Source organism: Saccostrea cucullata, unplaced genomic scaffold (assembly GCF_032062105.1).
Source record: "Saccostrea cucullata isolate Sc308-1 unplaced genomic scaffold, CSIRO_AGI_Scuc_v1 ctg538, whole genome shotgun sequence".
NCBI classification, from domain to species: Eukaryota; Metazoa; Mollusca; class Bivalvia; order Ostreida; family Ostreidae; genus Saccostrea; species Saccostrea cuccullata.
Window position 1 is genome coordinate 255566 of NW_026926756.1, and position 23288 is coordinate 278853.

At 32.9% G+C, this 23288-nt stretch overlaps 1 long non-coding RNA gene across 1 annotated transcript; it reads right to left on the reverse strand.

Annotated features, from left to right (window-relative positions):
• Window positions 1–2313: 2313 nt before the first annotated feature.
• On the reverse strand, window positions 2314–5716 carry LOC134272586 (uncharacterized). The gene is made up of 3 exons (XR_009993232.1): window positions 5230–5716; window positions 2747–2802; window positions 2314–2601 (listed from the first exon to the last, which is right to left on the reverse strand). It is a non-coding gene; the product is annotated as an uncharacterized LOC134272586 (long non-coding RNA).
• Window positions 5717–23288: the final 17572 nt, after the last annotated feature.

The window sequence follows — 23288 nt, forward strand, 5'->3', positions numbered from 1 at the left end:
GCCGATAAACAGTCGATCGTCTCTCAAAGAATCTCTCTTAAAAACTTTCCTCCGTTGGTTGTTTTTGGAAATGTTTCTGGGGCTATAGGATTTATATAAATATCGACAAATGATGGAAATCAAATTGCGGCTCAGCGAAAGATGATCAGGCGACATTTGCAGGCTTCAGAATATTTAAACTTTTAAAAGCATCAATGTTTCCAGGAACTAATTTGACTACTCTATGTTGTTCAATTCTTTTGTCAGTCAATCATGTTTTCTTTTCAGCCTATGTTTCGAGAAAAAATTGTCGCCATCGGCTTAAAAGTGGTCTAGATTAAGGACCTAGTGATTATTCTTAAACCACTATAGCTTTAAATTTATTTTTGTTACTTATTTCTTTTATATTCCCAATTTTTTATGTTGTTTCTATTGTATCGTATTTATATAATCCATTTTAGAATATCGGAAAAATTTTTAAGAAAATGAGTAAAGGAAGAAGTTTTTCAAATACTTTGTAAACTTGCTCCAAATTGTAATGTTTTTAATGGAAAATTGATTTCTGTCGATTATCTTCATGTTTATTTTTTCATTTTTTTTTAATTTTTTTTTAGATCGTAATCTTTAAATATTGATAAACTGCTATTTAAGGACAATATTACGTGTACATATACACTGTGGGTCTCCTAAGGGGAACATAAAATCTCGATTTATTTGATTGACTTGTAATAAATGAGCTATTTGCAGATGATGCATTTCTTTATTTTTCGCATTAAAGGAATACTATCTTATTGATAAGCATAAAAATTATTTCACGAATGCTGATGTGATATAAGTTAAAATGACGGTGTTTTTTCACTTTTTGTTATGATGACGGGAAATTCCATTCTATATTACATATGTAATTTTTTTTCTTGAAAAAGTCATAACGACCTAAGGATTGTCCCGATGCCATAACATTACACATGTAAACATACAAAAATCTGCACATTAAATTTCACACAAGTTGTATAGAGCAGGTGTTAGAATATTAAGATTAATGTAAAAAAAATTCATAATGGGTTAAGTTTCCATTTTTCAAGCATGTAATCAGAAATGTACAGATAGACAGAATTTTAGGCAGAGAGGCAGGACTTTTCTATGCATTTATTTTATTCTGTTGTATAACTGTTGTTTAAATACTGCACAAAGTATATCTGAATGATTTTATGCTGTCTTTGATTTGATTTTTCTCGAGCCATTTACTGATTATCATCAGTTTTGTAAAAAGGTGGTCAGTATAAGCGAGGGCATTTTTTTTTATTATGACAGAATTAATAACATAAACTGCATATTTCAATCTATCGAGATAATGTTCTGCGGTCTTATCCTCAGCAGATATGTGTTGCGTCCTTTTACCAACAGGGTAGAGCATAACAACTATAATTGTTCTGTATGTGGTAAATTCCTGTAGTTGTAATCAACATGATCAAGTAGATAACAAATATGAAATTTAATTAATAAAGTTTATTGATCTTAATGATGGTCGATTAATTGTGGTCGTTGGAATTACTTTGTCAGCAATTATAATCTCCCGTTAAATCAAAATCCGACTGTCGCCTGTCAAACTTATTGTGAGACCATTATTGTCGACGGGTTTTTCCAATAATTCTTGACCATTACAAGTAGCACACGAAGGGTGTAATTGTAAAGAAAATTGTAAATATGATAGAAGAAAGTATTAATCCATAATACTTTCCTTTATGTAAATATTCTTATTTATAAATTATTTATATATCTACAACTTCTATGTATTTTAAGTGCCCAGATTGATTAATAAAAAAAAATTGAAAACATTGGACCAGGAATATTATTTACTCCTACCTGCGCTTTCACCAGACAAAATGACAAAATTTCAAATTAAATAATTATTTTTACTAAAATGTTTTTTATGGATAGAAACAGCATTTATTTGTTATCACACGACGATTGTAAGATCGTTCTCCAAAACAGGGGAGGTTTTAAACGTACCGAAACAAAACTATTTAAGAAATAAGTACTAAGAGATATGATGGTCAAATCAGTCTTAATCATTCTTTTACACTGGAAGGTGACCTTTTGCAACATCGCTGACCAAATTTGATAAACAAAGACTTCATGTTAAGCAAAATGGCTGCAAAGGGAAACTGGTTTTTGGGTACTCTGGTCATTAAGAGTATTTGTATGACACCAAGACCTTTGCCAATGCGACTGAAGCGACAGGTGTTTATTATTACCATTTAGACACATGTTTACTAACAGAAAGATAAAATGTTTATTGATTAGCACATACAAGTAAAAAAAAAAAGTCTGGTTTACATGACCTCTCTACTGGTGCTTGCAGAAGTCCATTTTATTGCTCAGCAGAAAATTTGTGTTTTATGCAGTTTTGAAAACAATTGATCTCAATTGAATTTATATGACTGAGAATAATAAGTGTTGATTAATTATGACGCTTATTACCAGTAGAAGTCACATCTCCACAACCAGATTTAAAGTTGCATTTTTTCTTTGGACATTCACAATACCCTTCACATATTTCCCCGTAGTTTGGATATTCACACATTACTGAGCAATTTAGTCCCGTGAATCCTATCGGACATTCTGTAAACAATTTTTAAAGATCATTTTAATGCATACTTCGATAAAAACTGAGAAAAGAAATTCAAATCATATTCATATATTTCTCTAATTTGTGACGAACGGCAAATATCATCAAAGATTTGATAAATTTGATAAAATTACTGACTTGAACAATTCTGATAGATTTCATTCCAGTAGTAGTTGAGACAGCATCCATTATTCCTAAAGTGTTCAACAAACAATAAATATCATAAAACAGATACATATACATGTATACATGTAATGAATCAAAAGAAATCTATTCAATGTATGTCTATAACACACAAAAGATTTCTTTTCAGGTAGATTCGAGAAAATTATCTATCGCTACAATGTACTGTTATTTTTAAAAATTGTTGTCCATAAAGTATATTCAGAAGGAGGAAGTAGAGGAAATGTAAAAAGAGATGTTCGTCCACACTAATCAAATTTTGAAATTATAGAGTGCTAATCTATGAACAGTGCATGAATTTGAAATTATTAAAAAAACAAATGATAATGACTGTGTAAAGTAGTCTTTACTTATGAATTTACTAAGCAAAGATGTAATCATTACGTTTATTCACATTGATAATTACTATACTTGTGAACAAATGTAGTACAGAAATAAACTTTAAGTTTTCCTTTCCTCAAAAGAAATTTAACACCACCGTTGAAGATTATTTGGCTGTGTATGCAACAAGCGATATTATCCTTTTGCAAATTCTCCAATTTCATTTCAGGATACTACTATATGATACATGTATATTCACATAATGAAAAGAATTTTGCTCTCTATTCCTTAAGGCTAATGTTGACTGAACTTTTTTAAAACAAATTGTAAGATCATTGTTTCCCTACAAATTAGCTAAGGATTGAAGTTATTAAACAAGGGAACATTTTTGGGTTGACCAGTCGACAAATATTGCAAACCCATCCATTACACCCGATCTCATCGGTGAAGTTCTAAGATGTCCGTGGTTGCCTTGTTAATTACTGTATATTTAAATTAAATTCTAGAACGAATACTTTTAGTTTTCTTGAATGTAATGTATTTTAAACTAGCTTATATCAGATATACTACAGAGATGTAGCATAAAAAATATTTTTGTCTGTATATGTATTTACTATATTCTCATCTCGTTCTGTAGTAGCATCCCCCCCCCCTCTCCATAGCCAGCATATCATGCACTGAAAATGCTGAATGCATGCCGTTTTAGACCATTTTTTACGATTGAACATTGTTAAGAGAACTGTCAGAACATTTGGGTTTTTACAAACCTTTTTTGAGTTCATATGAAAAGTTCTTCAAAGAGTTATATATTTTTTTCAATATGATGCATAAAAATAATGTAATTCCAAGAAAATTTGTACTTATCTATATTACTTTAACGAATTTTCCCTGAGTTACATTCTTAAAATGGTCCTTGCATAATCGCAAGACCGTGAAGGTTTATTGTCTATTCGATTTCATTTCCATTGCTTTCTTTCATAGAGATGGGCAGTCTAAATTATTTTGTTCATACTTCAAAATTTCATTTTTGTAATTGGAAAAATAACATAAATTATATATAATTTTTTTAGATGCACCTTCCTAAACTTTTTTTTTCAATTGTTACGAGGAATAAATATAGCATTTTCGGCTATGGCAAAGAAAAAGTGCAGTTTACCTATTCCAAGTAAACCTTAACGTACGATTTTCATATTTCCTTTTTTTTTTATTCACAATAAATACTGAAAATTATTGGATATCTGAACGGTCACTAAGATAAAACTACCTTTGGGATATACATGTAAAGGTTGATTTGTGTTCACAGTGTAAATATCACTTCTGAAATAAAGGGTTTTGTTTTCGATATTATAAACTTCTTCTCGTGTATTCTTGAAAACTTTAAATCATGATTTGTACATCCACATAATCATTAATTGTTTAATATACCACATGTGATCGAATAAGTCAATGTTTTCAAAACGCTTAATTAATAAGTCAATGTTTTCAAAACGCTTAATTAATATTTATTTTGCATTTTTTTTCTCGTTTTTTTTTCTGTTACACATGTGTTAATATTTTCACTTTATCTTTAAAATATATTTATTTGCACCAACCATATAAGCGGATTTCATTAAATACACATGTATCTAAGGAAGTACATGTAGAAAATACGTCCAAAAAAGAGAACCGATTTTGAGGTCCTTAACAATGTCTTTTGAAAAAATATTGGAATATCACCAGACCTCAATCAATAAACAAGTAGAAAGACACATGTGAGGAGATCCTAGAAAAAAGAGAAAAGCGAGACAATAAAGGGCTTTAAGGCGACACAACGAAACTTGTAGATGAAAGAAAACTTATTAAACTTCAGATTATCAACTGTGCGGAGGAACAAAAAAAACAAGAACAAGGAAAGAACTGAAGTAAAAAACATAAAGAGGTAGTATTTTGTGCATGTTAATGTATAATTTTCATTTTTACCAGCTTTAAAAGCTTTCTTTGTTAAGACTTGATGTTTAAACAATCCCAAAGTAAACAAGGATATTGAATTCCATACTGAAATCGTAAATTATATAAATTATTTGTAATCAAAAAATTGTACATATAAAACACGTTCATATGTAAAAAAGAATACGTACCCATCACAGCTGGACATATTTAGAACATATGGAAAAACAACAACTAGAAGAAATATTAATGAAATCTGATAACTATCTCTACAGCTGAAAAACATATCTATATGAAGAAGAAATGTGAAATATTACATAGTACATGTATAGAGTGCAGGGGACAATGAACCAATATTCTAAATTTCAAATGTTCTACTTCCTTGTTTCCCTGACAAGGAAGTTAACACTATACTATAAATAGTGAGTTAATACTTATACTGGTTACAGGGTTATTTTTGCCCCTTGTTATTTTCGCCATTTCACGTTTGGAAACAAGTTTGCCAAGTTTTAAAATCGCCCAGCCAGAAAGATCTGCATGTTGTCTACGTATTTGGGATTTCGAACTTAATAGTAAAAACAAGTCATGTGCTTGTGTCACGCGGATTAAGAATTATTCGATGGTGAGACTCTTTGGAGAATATTTAAACAAAATTTGATGTGAGTAAATGCAAGATTGATTTTTTTTTTTAAGCAACTGCCGATGAAGCGCCTTTTTTTCATTTTACGATATTAGAAAATGGAGTGTTATGTACGGGGATTGTCCGGAAAGATCTTGAATTCAAGGCCTGCAGGTAATTTCCTCGCACGCCATGGTAGAAGCCATTGAATTTGATTATTAGAAGAAATAAATGATTATTTCCATAAAAAAATGATTGAAAAATTAAACCATATTTAGCAACGTTTTTTTAAACATCGAATGCATCTTCAGAGGTAATCTATCAGTTGTCAAAATTTATGATTCTTTTTTTAATTTTAAAGAAGAGGTATAGAGCTATGTTATCAAAGAAAAGCAATACACACTAATTACATCAATACAAGAATTTCTTTTTCTAATTCAAAGGTTATACTACTTTATCCAGATAAAATGTAATGATAAATCAATATGTTTTTTTAATAGAAAAAAATTAGTTAGAGATGTTCTCTCGATATTTTGTTCCAGAAACCATTAATGAGCACAAGCTGTAGATGTAGGAACATGAGGATTATTCCTTATTTCGGCCAGTTGAGACATGGTTCAGCTATTTCTTAGGCTCATAAATAACACATTGAGCAAGCTGTAAAACGACCTTATTGACCATCATTTCAGGTCGAATCACTAATCCGACTCATTTCTATCTGATTTCGTCTGTCGGCATGCGTCTATTGACTATAGGTAAGAGAATTCATTGATTCTTTCTAAATTTTTGGCACTGGTCCTGAACATGGCATGTGTTACTATGTAATTGCATTAGTATGATGAGCAGTGGTGCCTCTTTGAACTTTTTGAATCTCATGGCCCTAGCGTCATTGATTCTGTTGTTACATGTAAGGTGGAATTATATCGGTCCTTTTTGCAATATATATTGCATATAAGAAAAGAAACACTTTTTTCAGATGAGCGACTAGGGTAAAATTTCATTTCTGTCTCTACGGTCAAGCGAGGTAAAATAAATCAAAATTGTTATCACTAAAGTGAAGGTTTTATCACAAGAAATACATTCATAAAATTTATGAAAATCTTAAACCTTACCATTCAAAACACTCAATTGAAACTGTGCCCATGTGCCTTAAATGTGAATTTTTTTTTTGCAAACGTGGCCGAACACTAGGTCAAGATCAAAAATTGAAAAAAAGTATGAGTACACGTTGAATGATATTATCACAAAGAATACATATAAAATATATATAAAGCGTGAAAGCAAAACCATTGTTGTTAAAAAGTTATGCCCACCGTAAAACATGTATAAGTTTGGTAATTGTTTTTAAAAATAAAATAGGATCAAGATCAAGAGGCCAGACTTGTCATCAGTGAATACATCAGTGAAATATGAATGCCTTACATAATGAAGGATATGGAGATAACAAACAGTATTTAATATCAAAGTTCATAAAACAATACAAAATAGGAGAAGAGAAAACATGGACCTTTAAAACATCAGAGGTTTGATCAGGTGCCAAGGAAGAGAGAGCATCCCTTGCTAACAGGACACACGCGCCGTGTGCTCCTTCTCATGATCGGGAAATAAAAAATCCGTCGTCAAATCAGTGTATAAACTAGATACGATCTCGTTGCGAGCAACGAGAGGTCTTCCGTCCGATTCAGGAAAAAAACTTGTAAAATCGAACTAAAAAGTGATTCAAAATTTTGATCACAAGGATCGCCAACGTGAATGCGCCTTTTTTTCTCTTTTCTCCCCAACGCGCGAACCATTTAGCTATTGGGAATACTGCTTTAAATATGCTTGTGTATACTTTTGCAACAGTACACCTGTCTAAGAATCATAAAAGGCGGGCCACTATTCATAATTTCGTGTCAAACGCCACGCGTAAATATTCTCACCTTTTCTTTGTACTGATCTATTAAAGAGGTGCAATAGCTTCAATGAAATTAAATAAATAAAACATTCTTATCACCTTTATTTTATTTCGGTGTTAGGAAAGTATATTTAACACATTGTACACATTACATATCGTATCTAGCCCAGTAACACTAAAGCAGTGAAACGTAAATTAAGTTTTTTAAGATTGACACTGAATTGCAACGTACTACTACGTGAGAGTCCAAGTAGTTTTTTGCATTTCATGTATCCTTACGTCAGAATGGTTTAATCAAACGCTCAGTTGCCTCCATAAGCCCCTACTCGCGAAATGTCGGAGTTGACAGAGACAGCCGCCATCTTGGGCCCGCTTCAGATTTTCAAATATTAATATCTAGAGTTCAGATTAACCAATATTAAAACAACTTATATAGTAAGCATCAATAGAAGTGTCTCTATTAATATTCCAAAAATAAATGAAAAATATTGAAAAACAAAGAAAGTTGAAAATTTGGACTTTTTGAATTGGTTTCCGGTAGCGACAGGAAGTACTGACGACGAACGAAAAGTTGCGTCCTGGAAAGTATTGATCATCATCTATATACTCTGAAAGTTTCACATTGATATCTTTTACCGTTTTTGAGTTTAATCGTGGACAAAATGTCATTTTAAAATCAGGAAAATGGTCCAAAACTTGGCACCAGAGAGGAATTTCCAAAAACTGTCTTGGAACTTTCAAGAGTATCTTACAACACATCTTTCCTGGAAATTTCATGTAATTCTATCCAGTAGTTGTCGAGAAATCGTGTCAGAAAAATAATAATAATAATAATAATAAGAAACAGAGCAATAACTATAAGGTCTTCCGTGAAGACGGAAGACCTTAATAATGGACTAACAATAAGTATTAAAAAAAGTCAGTCAGCATTTGACTCAATGATAAATTGTACCTGATGACAAGGTCACTGTATTGACCAAAGAACTTACGAAATAATGAATTTAAACGAGACTGCTAATATTCTTGTTTCATCAACTTGTTTGCCAATAATTTACCTCGTTTTAGAAATTTTTCATACGTAGAGCATGTTCTTGCGTATCGAATCAACTGAGATATATAAATGTCGTTTGCTAGCGATGAAGGTATATTACTGCATAAGTAAGAGAAGTTGGCGATAAAAAAGTTAAAATCATCACGTTTATCATAGAGTTTGGTTAAAAATTGTTAGTTTACCATTAAAATCTTTTTCAAGTAAAATATTCAGGTATGAAACAGATGTGTCAGACTCTGTGGTATATTTCATTTCAAGCTCACCAGGATATATCGTATCGACATAGGAGTGGAAATTACCATTGTTTATTGACAATAAGTCGTCGATATATCTAAATGTTGAGTTGAAAGCCATAGCAAGTTTTTTCTTCTTCCCATGCACCGGTCACGGTAGCCTAGTGGTAGAGCGTTCGCTTCGTGATCGGGAGGCCCGGGTTCGATTCTCGTTCGCGGCGCCGCGTCATACCTAAGACGTAAACAAAGGTAGTGACTGTTCCTTCGCCAAGCGCTCGGCACTAGAAGTGAAAGTCACGGGTCTTTCGGATATGACCTTAAAAACGTAGGTCCCGTGTCACGGTAGGCGCTGGCACGATAAAGAACCCTCACTGCTCAATGGCCCTGAGTGCCGAGTATAGGTCTAAATTTGAAGCCCTTCACCGGCATACGGTGACGTCTCCATATGAGTGAAAAATTCTCAAGAGGGACGTTAAACAATATACAATCAATCAATCAATCTTCTTCCCATGCACAAAATTTTGCACAAATTCTGCTTCATATGAATATAAAAAAAGGTTTGCTATGTAAAGCTTTAATTAATCAAAAAAATTGCCAAGGCTTACTTTTTTGGCGGACAACGGACAGACAGATGGGCGAATGGGCCAAAAACTATGTACTTGATACAGGTCTGGGCGGCCTCCGTTTTTGGAGGATAGCTAGATTCAATATGGCAGCCAAATTTTTTACCATATATGGAAATCGCAATGCAATGTCGGATAGTTTATCTTCTGATTTCAGAGGATAGCACAGGTAATTTTCAAACGCCGCATGCCTACCTTTAATCAAAAAGTGCAAGCACCAGAGTACAATTAAATAAAAGATCAGACATTAAACTATCAATTGTATGTGGCGATTTGAGATTCTATGTCTAGAATTTTTACAATACGCTTTCAAAGTTGGCACTTCTTGCGCTTCATTTCTACTTAATATTTCTTGTTATTTTGTTTAATTTTTATGTTTTTTCCCTATCAGGACAAATAAAAAGGCACTTCAATGCTCAAACAATACATAAATAACATTACTTTCATATTTCTTTTAATTAAAGATTAGAGGAAAAGGAAACACAAAAGAAAACGTACTGTAAAGACAAAATACACTCTGCCTGATAATTTAAGCAAAGACAAAATAAATATTATTTAGAGAAAATAAGAAAAAAAATCCCACTTTTTAGCTGTGCAGCATCTAAACTTCCGCTAGAGTTCTTAGATGAGGCCTCGACGGGGACCATGCATTCGCAGTATATATATTTCCACGGACAACGTAAGTTTCAGTCAGATTAGTTTTGACAACGGGTAGACGCAATTGAATTTAAGTCAGTCTTAACTGATAAGGGGGACGGTCTAACCTTGCTGTAGATGGAGATTGATCCTAATTTATTTCAGGGGTCTTAATATTTCAGTTTTCTTAGATGTATACACATACAACAGTATAGAAGACTAATACAGAACGGAAAGTAGCTCCGCCCACTGTAGTCCCGTGCAGAAGAGCAAACTTCAAAGAAAAATTCCTCTACCGTCTTATTAAATGAAATGAGCCGTTCCAAGCAAAAACCCCCCTTATGTAATCTGACAGAATTTTATGTCACAATAGAAAAAAGCAACAAAAACTGCTATCAAAATCTATCGCGCACTGACTGTGTTCCAGGTGAATTCTTTGTTTTATGTCTCAGAATTTTCTCATTTGTTCTCTGTATATTTTTTTTTTCATGTCTACATGTGTATTGTATATTTCATAACATATCTGACTCTGATTGTTGTCAAACTACATGTGCATTACACATTTAACGACCTAAGAGTATTCTGATTATAAACACAAAATCTGTTAACACTTCGACTTATTCTGTTACATGTACAATATGAGTTTTCAGTTAAATTAAATAAAACATGCAACTGTTGTTTAAAATTCAGATTTACGAATCTTTCTTATTCAACAACGACAAAAAATTACATGCACTGATGATAATAAGTTTATAAAATATCTTTAAAAAGGAAGGAAGAGTAGTTTGAAATGTTTTTTTTTTATCCGAAGTCTTGGCGTAAATTGATTTGACTTAATCATATGTCAAGAAAACTGCACAGGAATTAACCCCAATCAAACTAAATGATAGAATTGTTTAACCACACCAATGCCAGATCTAAATATTAATAATAATGAAACTGAATTTTTCAAAAATATGTTTTTTAAAACTTTTATGCTGTTAACACATAATTATGGTACCGGAAAATGAGGTTGGCTATAATTAATTTTCAGACAGGAAAGGGTCTTTAACAAAATTTCAAATGAATAATTTATTGACAGCAAATTACCAAAATTTGTTAAAATGATTTAGATACCTATATTTAACCATCATCGTATGAAATTTAACCTTTTATTTGTTTTTGGTTGAAAAATCAGAGTACGGTACATAAACTGGGACTTGAGATGCAAGAGTTGCTGTTATTTGTTTGGTTTAAACTGCCCTTTGTTTTGAAAAGTCCGGTAGGTGGCGACACCTCCATCTTCTGTTTCTAGAGGATAAAATCTATCCTCCAAAAACAGAGGCCGCCTAGACCTGTGATAGGGGCATATGAAAACGTGTTTTATCTAACATACATGTATGTAAATATTCATGGTATTTCCCTTCAAGCAAAATTCATGACAGCAATAGTTTCACCTGAGAGATGGCTACAGCGTGCAAGTTTAACACCGGTATGTACAATTCATATATACATTCTGTTCAATAAGAGTGATTCTCTATTAATACATGTTAGTCGAGTAAATATTTCTAAAGATTTTAAAGGAGCGTGGACACAGTTTCAGCTAAAGTTTCAATATTTATTTTTCCATTTTTACAACTATAACCAGTGTCTTTCTAATGATTATAAAAACATTTAACGCCAGTTGTCAGATACAAGTTAGATAGATTTAAAGCTCCAAACCTTTGTTATGTAAGCAAGACTAGTGTCATGTTCTTGCTTACACAGGTTCATACACTACTAATTTATGTTCGTTCAGAGTAGATAATTTTAGATAAAAGTTAATTTCGAATACGATTTGACAGTAACTATTGATTTGCTGAACTTCACTTTGTATCTTGTTGTTTATCAACAAATGATGTTCAAATTTTTGCTAAATAATAGATGATGCCTTAGGTAGGAATTGTAAACATTTCTGTTTCCAGGCCCCTATCAATGAATAATGCTGAAAGGACACAAAATATCTTTACATTAAATAACATTATTAATGGCCCGCTGTACCTACGATCGTGAATGTGAATAATATCGACCGCCGACACAGGGCCGTCACCTGCTATGTATAGATCTAGATTGTATGGTGAAAAGTACATCAGAAAGTTGATCGAATTTTAGATTAATTTACATACTCAAAATCTTCGTACACAAACTAGAAAAAAGCAACAAATGAGAGTCAATAGATCGGTTTGAAAAGATAAGAAAAACTGAAATCAAAATAATACAAAATAGATGAAAATATTAAATCTCTAATTAAACAACAAAATTCACTTAATTAGGTAATAAATAAACCTACTGTTTGCGAATTTTCTTCATCAATATTCATGAAAAGATAGAATTCTTAATTGCCAGATATTGCTTAATTGTTATGTTTACAACGACGTCTATAGTAATTTTTTGATGGGAAGCATTATTTTTTCACTACACTTCATGTGTTTCAAATCATTAATCATTTTGTTTCACACAAATTCTGGCGTTCATATAGCGTATATGACTTTAATATACACTGTAAGAAATGTGTTTAGAATTCAAACACTTTTCTAAACACTTTTTTGTCACCTTCTTTTTTATATGTTTAATTTCTAAACATGTTTAGTTTCTAAACACGTATGAGAAAGTGTTTAGAATGGAAGCACATAAGTGTTTAGATTCTAAACACTTTCTCATACATGTTTAGACATTTTACATGTTTAGGAATTAAACATATAAAAAAGAAGGTGACAAAAAAGTGCTTAGAAAAGTGTTCGAATTTTAAACACATTTCTTAATTATGTGCTTAGAAATTAAACATATCTAGATTTAACATATTAAAACGAGTGTAACTGCAGAAAAATTAAAAACACGTGTAAATTTTGGCATAAAGAGCATACTAGTATTACTTAATACATGTACACATAATGTTGTCATAATTTTCAAAATATTAACCGATATAAATTATTCATCATAAGGCCTCTGATTGTTTTTATATGTAGATACTTTACAATTCTGTGATGTTTTTTTACACAATCAAATTCAATATTTTGATCTCTATAAGTTCAATCAGCATGACATACATTATAATTATAACGCAGGGATGAGCAACGAAAATAAAATAAGTTAGCAAATTTTTATCAAAACTTCCTTTAATATTTTTAATAATGCATTTAAGACGTTTCAATTAGAATTATAAAATATACATTTTATATAATATAATATTTTGTATATGATAAATTACAGCAGAGTGTTCCATATGTCAGTCATCGAAATGTCAAAGTTGATTAACTTTCAGCAGTCCTAAAGCACTACATAGCCTCACATGATATAATATTCCATCACTAACTGCCGAAAAATAATCCATTTCAAATGCACAAGAATAATCACAAAATGATAATTTTCGGTACATGTATTCAAATTCGCCGAACATTGTCGAATAAAGGGCACCCAATACACTTCATAAAAATACGTTTCTTGGTGTTGATCATGGAACAACAATTTGCACTTGAAGATGACGCCATGCGGGTACTTTGATACATGCATGTTTTGAGTTCAATCCGGACTACTCACATAACCTGTAGGAAAGAAAGTCAGATTTAAGTAAACGGTATGCTGCCCATTGAAGATGACATCAATTTTTCAAGTTGCATTGGAACTATACTTAAATTGAAATAGTTATATTTAATGAATTCGATATAACCTCCTTTCCTACAAGTCTATAAATGACCTCAAAGGCACTGTTTACATTGCTCATCGTGGTTTAAGGATGCAAATCTTAATAAAAAGAAAACATACCTTTGATATCCCGCAGAAAAAGATGCCTTTTAAATGATTTTTCAATAATTCTTCATGGTTATCCGTTGGGTTGTCAGTATCTCTCCTTGATACGTCCCTTTACCTTTTTGTGTTTTACTTTGTTTCGATGGCCGCTCAAATAAACGTTCAAATATACGAGTATCTGTGTCATTTCCGGGAAGATAACTCTGCATTTTACAACAGAACATGTTTAATTTCTAAACACATTTAGATATTAAACAGGTTTAGACAGAAGTGTTTAGTTGTTAAACATATTTCTATACATGTTTAGATCTAAACACGTCATGGAAGTGTTGAATTCCTAAACACAATTTTTACAGTGTATCAGCCATTAACCTACTTTAAAATGGAATCGTTCGGTTCGACAAACATATTTATGTCAAATTTTTAACTCGTTTCCAAAGTACGTCTCTGGTCGAGCCTCTTAATTGTAGACTAGCCAATTATTCCTTGAAAATTTTTTCGATACATTAAAGATAAAGATGGGAAACAAAACTTCAGGTTGGAGTTAAATGTAGGATAAAACAAGAGACCTCAGAAAGGAAAACACGGAAGTATCTGGTTTTACCCTACATTATTTATAACCTCAACTGGAAGTTCTTTTGTGACCAACGTTGACAGAAGGAGTGACAGACAGACAATGCACAGAATCTTTGATCCCTAAGTTGTCACTTTGCTTTCTAGGACAAGAACAATTATACAGCATAGAGAAAATGTTCATGCATTAATAAAATGCTTTATCTAAAATCAACCCATTAAACCTTATCATACATGTTAAAACATTCAGTGTCGATACTGAGTACAGATCGACGTGGCAATACAACATCTGTTCAGAAACCATGATAAAGGTGAACACAGGACGTCAATTTTCCCCTAGCTAAGTAAGTTAAATGCTAGTTAATTTTCTTGTTATCACTGTATTTGTAAACTTAGTGAATCAAAGACTATACACCTTTTGGATGAGATATAGGTTACTTACAAGCCAATTTTCAAAAGTTAACATATACGCTGAATTTTTAATATTTTTTTTTATAGATAATTATATGGATTTTCATAAAACATTACTTATTTGGGAAAACAAAGAGAGATAACTCTAAAATTTTTGTAAAACCTGTGTCTTTTTACTATAGAAATCAACGGAAAACGGAGAATATTTTTACCCCCCCCCCCCCCCGTTTCACAAAAATCTTTTTTTACAGATAGAATGGAATGTTAATTCACAAATTCATACCTAAGCTTTTTGTGTGGCACGGGGGGAACATATGTTTATAGCAAAAAACCGATAAAAATGCTTATTTTCCACCAATATCAATGCGATTTACAAGTGAAACATTATATCTTATTGATATAGTATTATTTTATTCATTTGCCTAAAACCTAAGAAAAGATATATAAAACATTTAATTATATCCAAGACTATTTCAAAATATGGTGATGCCTGGAACCCCGACTTCAATGGAAAATATCTTCTACCCTCCCCCTTTTTTTTCAAGAGCTAGAATTATGGAAAATTTACTGTTCAGAACTGGTATTAAAACAATTAATCAATTACAATTGAACTGTTCTTTCTATTAAACACAGATTTAATGGCCAAATTACTATTTTTATTGAATTTTAAAAATGGTTCCAAAATGTAGGCGGGAATCGAGAGTAAGCGTGCGTATTTTTTTTTATCACCGTACAGTTGATCAAGTGAGCCGAATAACGTCTTGCATTTGTTGACGAAAAAGTGTTATCAAAATAAACGATCCGCGTCTTGCTCTCTGAGATTCAAGTCAAAGTACATTATTGAAAATCAATATTTGTACTAAAGTAAAGTTTAGCTAAAATACATTTAAACAAGCAAATTCATAGAATTTTGGTCCCCCGCTTTTGTTGTCTTTTGTCAAATATGTGCGCCCTATCATATATCATTAAGAAATTATCACCAAATTAAGTTGATATTTTTTAAATAAGGTCAATCGTGCTTGAAACTATCTTGTCATTGGTAATGCGTAATGCACATGTCCAAAATTTGAGAACCCTGTTTCTTCTCAACCAAACGTTATAAGGAAAAAATAGAATATTTAAAAAGATCTTTAATGTCAAGATCACGAGATCAAAAATCTTAGTGTATAAAAGACAAATTACAGGCAATATTGTTGTATGATTGATTGATTGATTGATTGTATATTGTTTAACGTCTCTCTCGAGAATTTTTCACTCATATGGAGACGTCACTGTATGCCGATGAAGGGCTTCAAATTTAGACCTGTACTCGGCACCCAGGGCCATTGAGCAGTGAGGGTTCTTTATCGTGCCAGCGCCTACTGTGACACGGGACCTATGTTTTAAAGGTCATATCAGAAAGACCCGTGACTTTCACTTCTGATGCCGAGCGCTTGGCGAAGGAACAGGCACTACCTATTTTTAGCTCACCTCAACGAAGTTTGGGGAGCTTATGTAATACCCTCGGCGTCAGCGTCGGTGTCAGCGTCCCAGGTTAAGGTTACGGTTTTTGGAGCAGTTTTCTTTTTAAGTACTTCTATGTCCTATATTGATTAGACATGCATGGAAGATGGTTCTAGTGTGTTTCATTGCACCAGTTAAAGTTTCAGATGCTGTAATTTCAACAAAGGAATGACCGGGTTAATGTTTTTGGAGCAGGTTAACATTTTTGGTGCAGTTTTTGATGTAGGTTTCATTTTCAGGTAACTATAAGCCCTATGTTGACCAAACTTACAAGGATGATACATCTAAGGAAGCATACTACCAGGCTTGCTTCGGATGCTGAATCTGACCTACATTTTCCGGTCGAGTAAACAGGTTAAAGTTTTTGGTGCAGGTTTCATTTCCAAGTAACTATAAGCCCTATGTTGACCAAACTTGCATGGATGATACATCTAAGGATGCATACTACCAGGCTTGCTTCGGATGCTAAATCTGACCTACATTTTCCGGTCGAGTAAACAGGTTAAAGTTTTTGGTGCAGGTTTCATTTCCAAGTTACTATAAGCCGTATGTTGACGAAACTTGCATGGATGATGCATTTAAGGATGCATACTACCAGGCTTGCTTTGGATGCTGAATCTTACCTCCATTTTCCGGTTGAGTGAACAGGTAAAAGTTTTTGGTGTAGGTTTCATTTCCAAGGAACTATAAGCTGTATGTTGACCAAACTTGCATGGATGATACATATAAGGATGCATACTACCAGGCTTGCTTCAGATGCTGAATCTGACCTACTTTTTGTGGATGAGTGAAAATGTTAGTTTTTGATGCAGGTTTCATTTCCAATTAACTATGAGCACTATAATGAGCAAACTTGCATGGACGATACATCTTAGGATGCAAACTAATGGACTTGCTTCGGATGCTGAATTCGACATACATTTTTCACATAATAGACCAAGTAAAAGTTATGGGTGTAGGTCTATTACCAAAAAACTATAAGGCTTACATAACATTGTATAAACCAAACTTGTACAAATGTTGCATCAAAAGATGAAAACTCTCAAATTTGCTTCAGATGCTGGATTTCTATTACATTTTCATGAAGAAGAACTAGTTTAATTTTTTTATGTAGGTCTATTTCAAAGTATCAGATCAAAATTGCTTAAATATTTTCATTTTTGGAATGTACACTTTTTTGTTGGTTAATTGTGTGACTTTGCCTTACTTGAAAGACAACATTCGTTGAGGTGAGCTCTGTAATCTCTGATTACCTATGTTTACGTCTTAGGTTTGACGCGGCGCCGGCAACGAGAATCGAACCTGGGCCTCCCGATCACGAAGCTAACGCTTTACAACGAGGCTATTGTGAACGGTCCTACAGGCAATACATAGCTTTAATATGATAGCAATACCTCTTCACAAGTCATGATCAAAGTTTTTTGAAAAGTAGGTCAAACTTAAGTTCAAGGCCACGAAGTCTCAAATCATAGCGTATTTTGAAAGGTTTTGTCACAAGTAATTCAAATGTGTAATATGAATGTCCTATCTCTTCTCATTCAAAAGATATGACCGATGTAAAAGTTTTTGAATAGTTGACCATACCTCAAGGTCAAGAGGAAAAAAATCATAGTGTATTTCAAAAGGATTTGTCACAGGTGATGCTTTAATTATTATGAAAATCCTGTCTCCTCTCATTCAAAAGTTATGCCCAATTTCAAGTAATATTTATAGTATAGTAGGTAAAGTACATGTAGGTAAAACCTCAAGGTCAAGGGGTTAAAAATAGTATATTTAGAAACGTCTTTTCACAGGTAATATACATGTGTAATATAAAAACCTTAACTCTTCTCATTCAAAAGATATGACTAAAGTTAAAGTGTTTGTGACGGTAAATTTCACCTGAGCTACTGAGCTTCAGCCAACTCTCCGGGTATTATGAAGACAGATAAAATATAAGGTTTTGAGCACATTACCGGTGCTGGTAGTGGTGGTGGTATGATTGATGACTACAGAACTAGAATAGGAATCATTTTAAAAAAATATTTTTAGGAAGGGGAATATCCTTTAAAAATACTTTCAAGTTGTAATAAAAAGGATATTTTTAATCTTATTTATTACAGAAATGGTTCTATAGTAACAACTAATTATTGAATTTGATTTTTTTTTTTTGCAAAGAAAGCTGCTATTTTTTTTTTCAAATTAACAATGTGTTAAAAGCCTACATATATTTAATTCAAAATAATATAACAATATACAAATACTGAGTATGCTGCTTTGTCAATCAATGCATAGATCAACTTAAATTAATTCACACAAATTGCATAATCGATAAATGTACATCTATATGGAGAAGGTAACACACCACCCTTCCGAAAAAAATACGTCATTGCCATTTTAAGCTTGTCTATCACTAAAAATAAATAGGTGTAACCTGTAAGGTTCTGCTATACTGGCATGTTATCTTGATTAAAGTTTATTGATTTCTCTTAAATTTCATTTTGATATGCAATTTGTTTATCATTTTCTTTCATTAATTATAGATATCACAATTTTTATCATTTACCTTTTCCCGATATAAAATGTACCTTTGCATCTGCTACCAATGCACAATAAAGCACAATATCTTTCCATGCATTCGATCAATACTGAATACCATTTTATGCTCGTACAATTTCAATGGTCTGGAAGTAAAATTACCATAAATAACATGAATTGCATGAAATGATAGGGTATCCCTTACACGTTCACTGTAACCAGTTACTAGGGGTATTGTATTTTATTTTATTCAGAAAACCTTTTTAAAATGATTTCTGTTTAAAAGTTTCATTTTACACCAGCGTGCCTTGATCATCAAAAATGCAAAATATCAGCCTACTGTTTTATATTGTTTCATTGTATTTAATAACTAGGCCTAGAATAGAACAACATTGTTTGTCCTTTGACACGAAAATGTTTCATTACACAAATACGCTTTATATACATGCATATAAAGATATAAAGGAAAAAGAACAGTAAGTTTTTGTTTACTTAATTTCTTCAAAGTACAAGGTTCTTTTCAAAAAAAAAAAAAAAACGTCATTCCGAAAATACATGTAGCTGAACATAAAGATGATAAAGAAGTTTGCTTTGCTTGCAAGTCAGTAGAAATATTAATAATATATATTAATTCTCTAAAGAGTATAGATTGTTTTGAGTAAAAAAATGAAATCGATTCATGTCACGAAAATTAAAGAACAATATGTTTTTTATTCAGGAGATTTGATGTTCCTGATTGAGCTTTCAAATAAAAGAAAAACATAGAATATCTTAAGGTAGTAGAAGTATATAATGCATTTTACTGTAATAAAATTAAGGAATTAAAAACTTTATTTTATATTGGTATAATGACTAAATCGTATTGAAACTAGTGCTAATTGTAACGGGGACCGTTACAGATGTTCCCCAAACGCTCCCCAACTCCCTTTTGGTGCCATATTCCCTGTAAGCTTCATTAAATAACACAAACTCTATGCATTTGAGACTTTAACAACGTTTACCCAGAAATGTACCATGTTTATTCAAATTTTAGCATTGCATGTGTGCGCATGTGAATCATGTACGTAATGACCATATCATCTTGTCTACACAATCTATATATTTTAATATACTAAATATTAAAGTATTTAATCCAAAAGTATTAAAAAAATTCGCTCATTCAAGTGTATTTTTGATTTTACCCATTTTACGTGCACGCACGTGCATACATGAGCATGGTGACCATACCTTCTTGTAGAAGTTCATTAAATCTATCTATGTTCTAAATCCCATCCCATTTGGTTGAAAACCAAGGGAGTTATAGCTGTTTAAAGTTTCAGCCAATCAGATTGCAGCGCACATACATGCACGTGTATGCATGTGCATGGTGACCATATTTTCTTGTAGTAGTCCAGTATATCTATCTATGTTCCAAATCCCATCCTGTTTGGTTGAAAATCAAGGGAGTTATAGCTATTTAAAGTTTAAGCCAATCAGATTGCAGCGCACGTGCATGCACGTGTTTTCATGATAATTGCTATATATCATGTTGTAGGATATCCTAATGCATGGCTATTTTCAAAATTTCAAAGGATTTCGTCAAAAAACAAGAAAGATATTGAGACTTTAGTTTCAGCCAATCAGAGCAAAGCGCACGTGCATGCGCGTGAGATCTTGCTATTTTGACCATGTCATAATGTCTATGCTACTAATATATCCTTATATTATAAGTTTCAAAGCATTTCATCAAAAATTTAAAAAGTTACGCCTATATCAATTAAATCGGTCATTTCACATGTTGCACGTGCACGCTCTTGCAAGCACGTGCGCGCAAAATGACCTTCGTTCCGCAAATCTACATAACATGTCTACTGACCCTAAAAACATTTCACCTTAGTCGGATGTATAGTTTACGAGATCATTCCCGGACAAAAAAGTACCCAGGAAGAAGAAGAAAAATAATAATAATAATAATAACTAGTGCTAATTGTAACGGGAACCGTTACAGATGTTCCCCAAACGCTCCCCAACTTCATTTTGGCGCCTCATTCCCTCTAAGCTTCATCAAATAAACTAAACTCTATGCATCTTAAACTTAACAACGTTTTTCCTATGGTATACCAAGTATATAGGAAATTTTTGCATTGCACGTGCGCACACTTGCATGCATATGCGGAATGACCATATCATTGTATCTACACTATTAAGTTATTTAAATGTACTACTTAATATCAAGGCATTCAAAAAAGTATTCGAAAATACGCTTAATCAAGTGCGTTTGTATTTATACATTTTGCACGTGCACGCACCTGCATACATGTGCATGTTGACCATTTCTTCTTGTAGGGGTCCATTCAGACTATATATGTTCTAAATCCCATCCTGTTTGGCTGAAAATGAAGGGAGTTATAGGCATTTAAAGTTTTAGCCAATCAGATTGCAGCGCATGTACATGCGTGTGATTTCATGAAAATTATTTTATTTCATATTGTAGGATATCTTATTGCATGACTTTATTTTAAATTTCAAAGTATTTCCTCAAAAAACGAATAAGATATTGAGAGTTTTGTTTCAGCCAATCAGAGCGAAGCGCACGTGCATGCGCGTGAGTTCATGATAATTTGACCATGTCCTCTTGTCTATAATACTAATATATTCTTATATTCTGAGTTCAACACATTTCATCAGAAAATAGAAAAGTTACGGCTAAATCAAATATATTGGTCATTTTACATGTTGCACGTGCGCGCTCTTGCAAGCACGTGCGCGCAAAATGACCTTGATTCCGCAAATCTACATAACATGTCTACTTACCCTAAAAAAATTTTACTTACATCAGATGAACAGTTTACAAGATCATTCGCGGACAAATAAGTACCCAGGAAGAAGAAAAATAATAATAAGAAACAGAGTAAAAACAATATGTTCCCCAACTTCGTTTGGGGAACATAATAAGAAACAGAGTAAAAACAATATGTTCCCCAACTTCGTTTGGGGAACATAATTATTGTTGTTTTGCCCTAGCTTTATCTTACGGAAGCCCGTTGGTGCCACGTACGAAAAATATTTTATCTGGCAGCCGCCACTTATTCTTTTGCGGTCGCCACCTGTATATCTGGCGGCTGCCAGATAATTATGTGGCGGTCGCCACTTATTATTTGGCGGCCGCCACTTATAAATCTGGCGGCTGCCACTTAATATTTGGCGGTCGCCACATAATTTTTATGGCGGCCGCCTCATATTTATCCGGCGGTCGCCACTTATTATTTAGCGGCCGCCATTTATATATCTGGCGACTGCTACATAATATTTGGCGGCCGCCACATAATTTATATGGCGGCCACCAGATAACACCTGGCTTCCTGATGGGCGCGCATGTTTTAACGTGTGATTTCTGAGGTGGATACAGTGTAAAAGTTGTAATAGCGACATCAATCAACCAAACTTGTAAGACATTTATTATGAACCAACACTCCAATCCACACTATTAGATATATTTTTGCATAAAGCAGATTAATATTTGATTTGAATTATGCAAGGTTTAAGAAGCCTCATCAGGGGTCACGGGCATAAATCATGGTGTTAGTTTTGGATCAGACATTATCTCGTCACTTATATTTTTCTGTTTGCTGTAAGCTATGATAAAGAATTGAGAATTAAATAAAGTTTTGCATTTTGGATTTCTAAGAATGGTGTTCCAATATTTCAGAATTCGTTTTTTATCATTAACTTTTTTTATCAATAAGCAGCGGTTGTGTCAACATCCATCTTCTTTACCCAATAACACTCACCTTTTGCAAAATAATTTATGTGGCGGCCAGATATTAAGTGGCGACCGCCAGATATATAAGTGGCGGTCGCCAAATAATAAGTGGCGGCCGCAAGATATATAAGTGGCGACCGCCAAATAATAAGTGGCGACCACCACATAATTATCTGGCGGCCGCCCGATATGTAAGTGGTGGCCGCCAGATAAAATATTTTTCGTACGTGGCACCAACGGGCTTCCGTATTATCTTGGATTACCCTGCTAAAGTGCTTTGACGCGTTAAGTCCCCCCCACCCCCTTCGACTATCACTTACATGCACTTTCCTTATGTGAATACGGAACTATAAAGCCATTTGAAAAACAATCTTAGTTTGATGCACACTTCAAAATTAACGTGATAATGACAGAAATTTCACCTTGTCTTACTATATTATGCAAACTGAAGAAAATGACAAAGATTTTAATGATTGTCCAGTCACCTGAACCCAGTAGGAGCAGAAAATTTTTACAGTATATTGATTATTTCAATTGAAATGTCAATAAATATCGGGAAATGCAAGGCCGTAACTACCATTGAGGCAAGTGAGGCAAATGCCTCACTAAATTTTTAGAGTTTTTTTTTAAGTGAAAAAGTTTTACATTGGACTTATGAATTATGTGTGTCTTCGTACTTA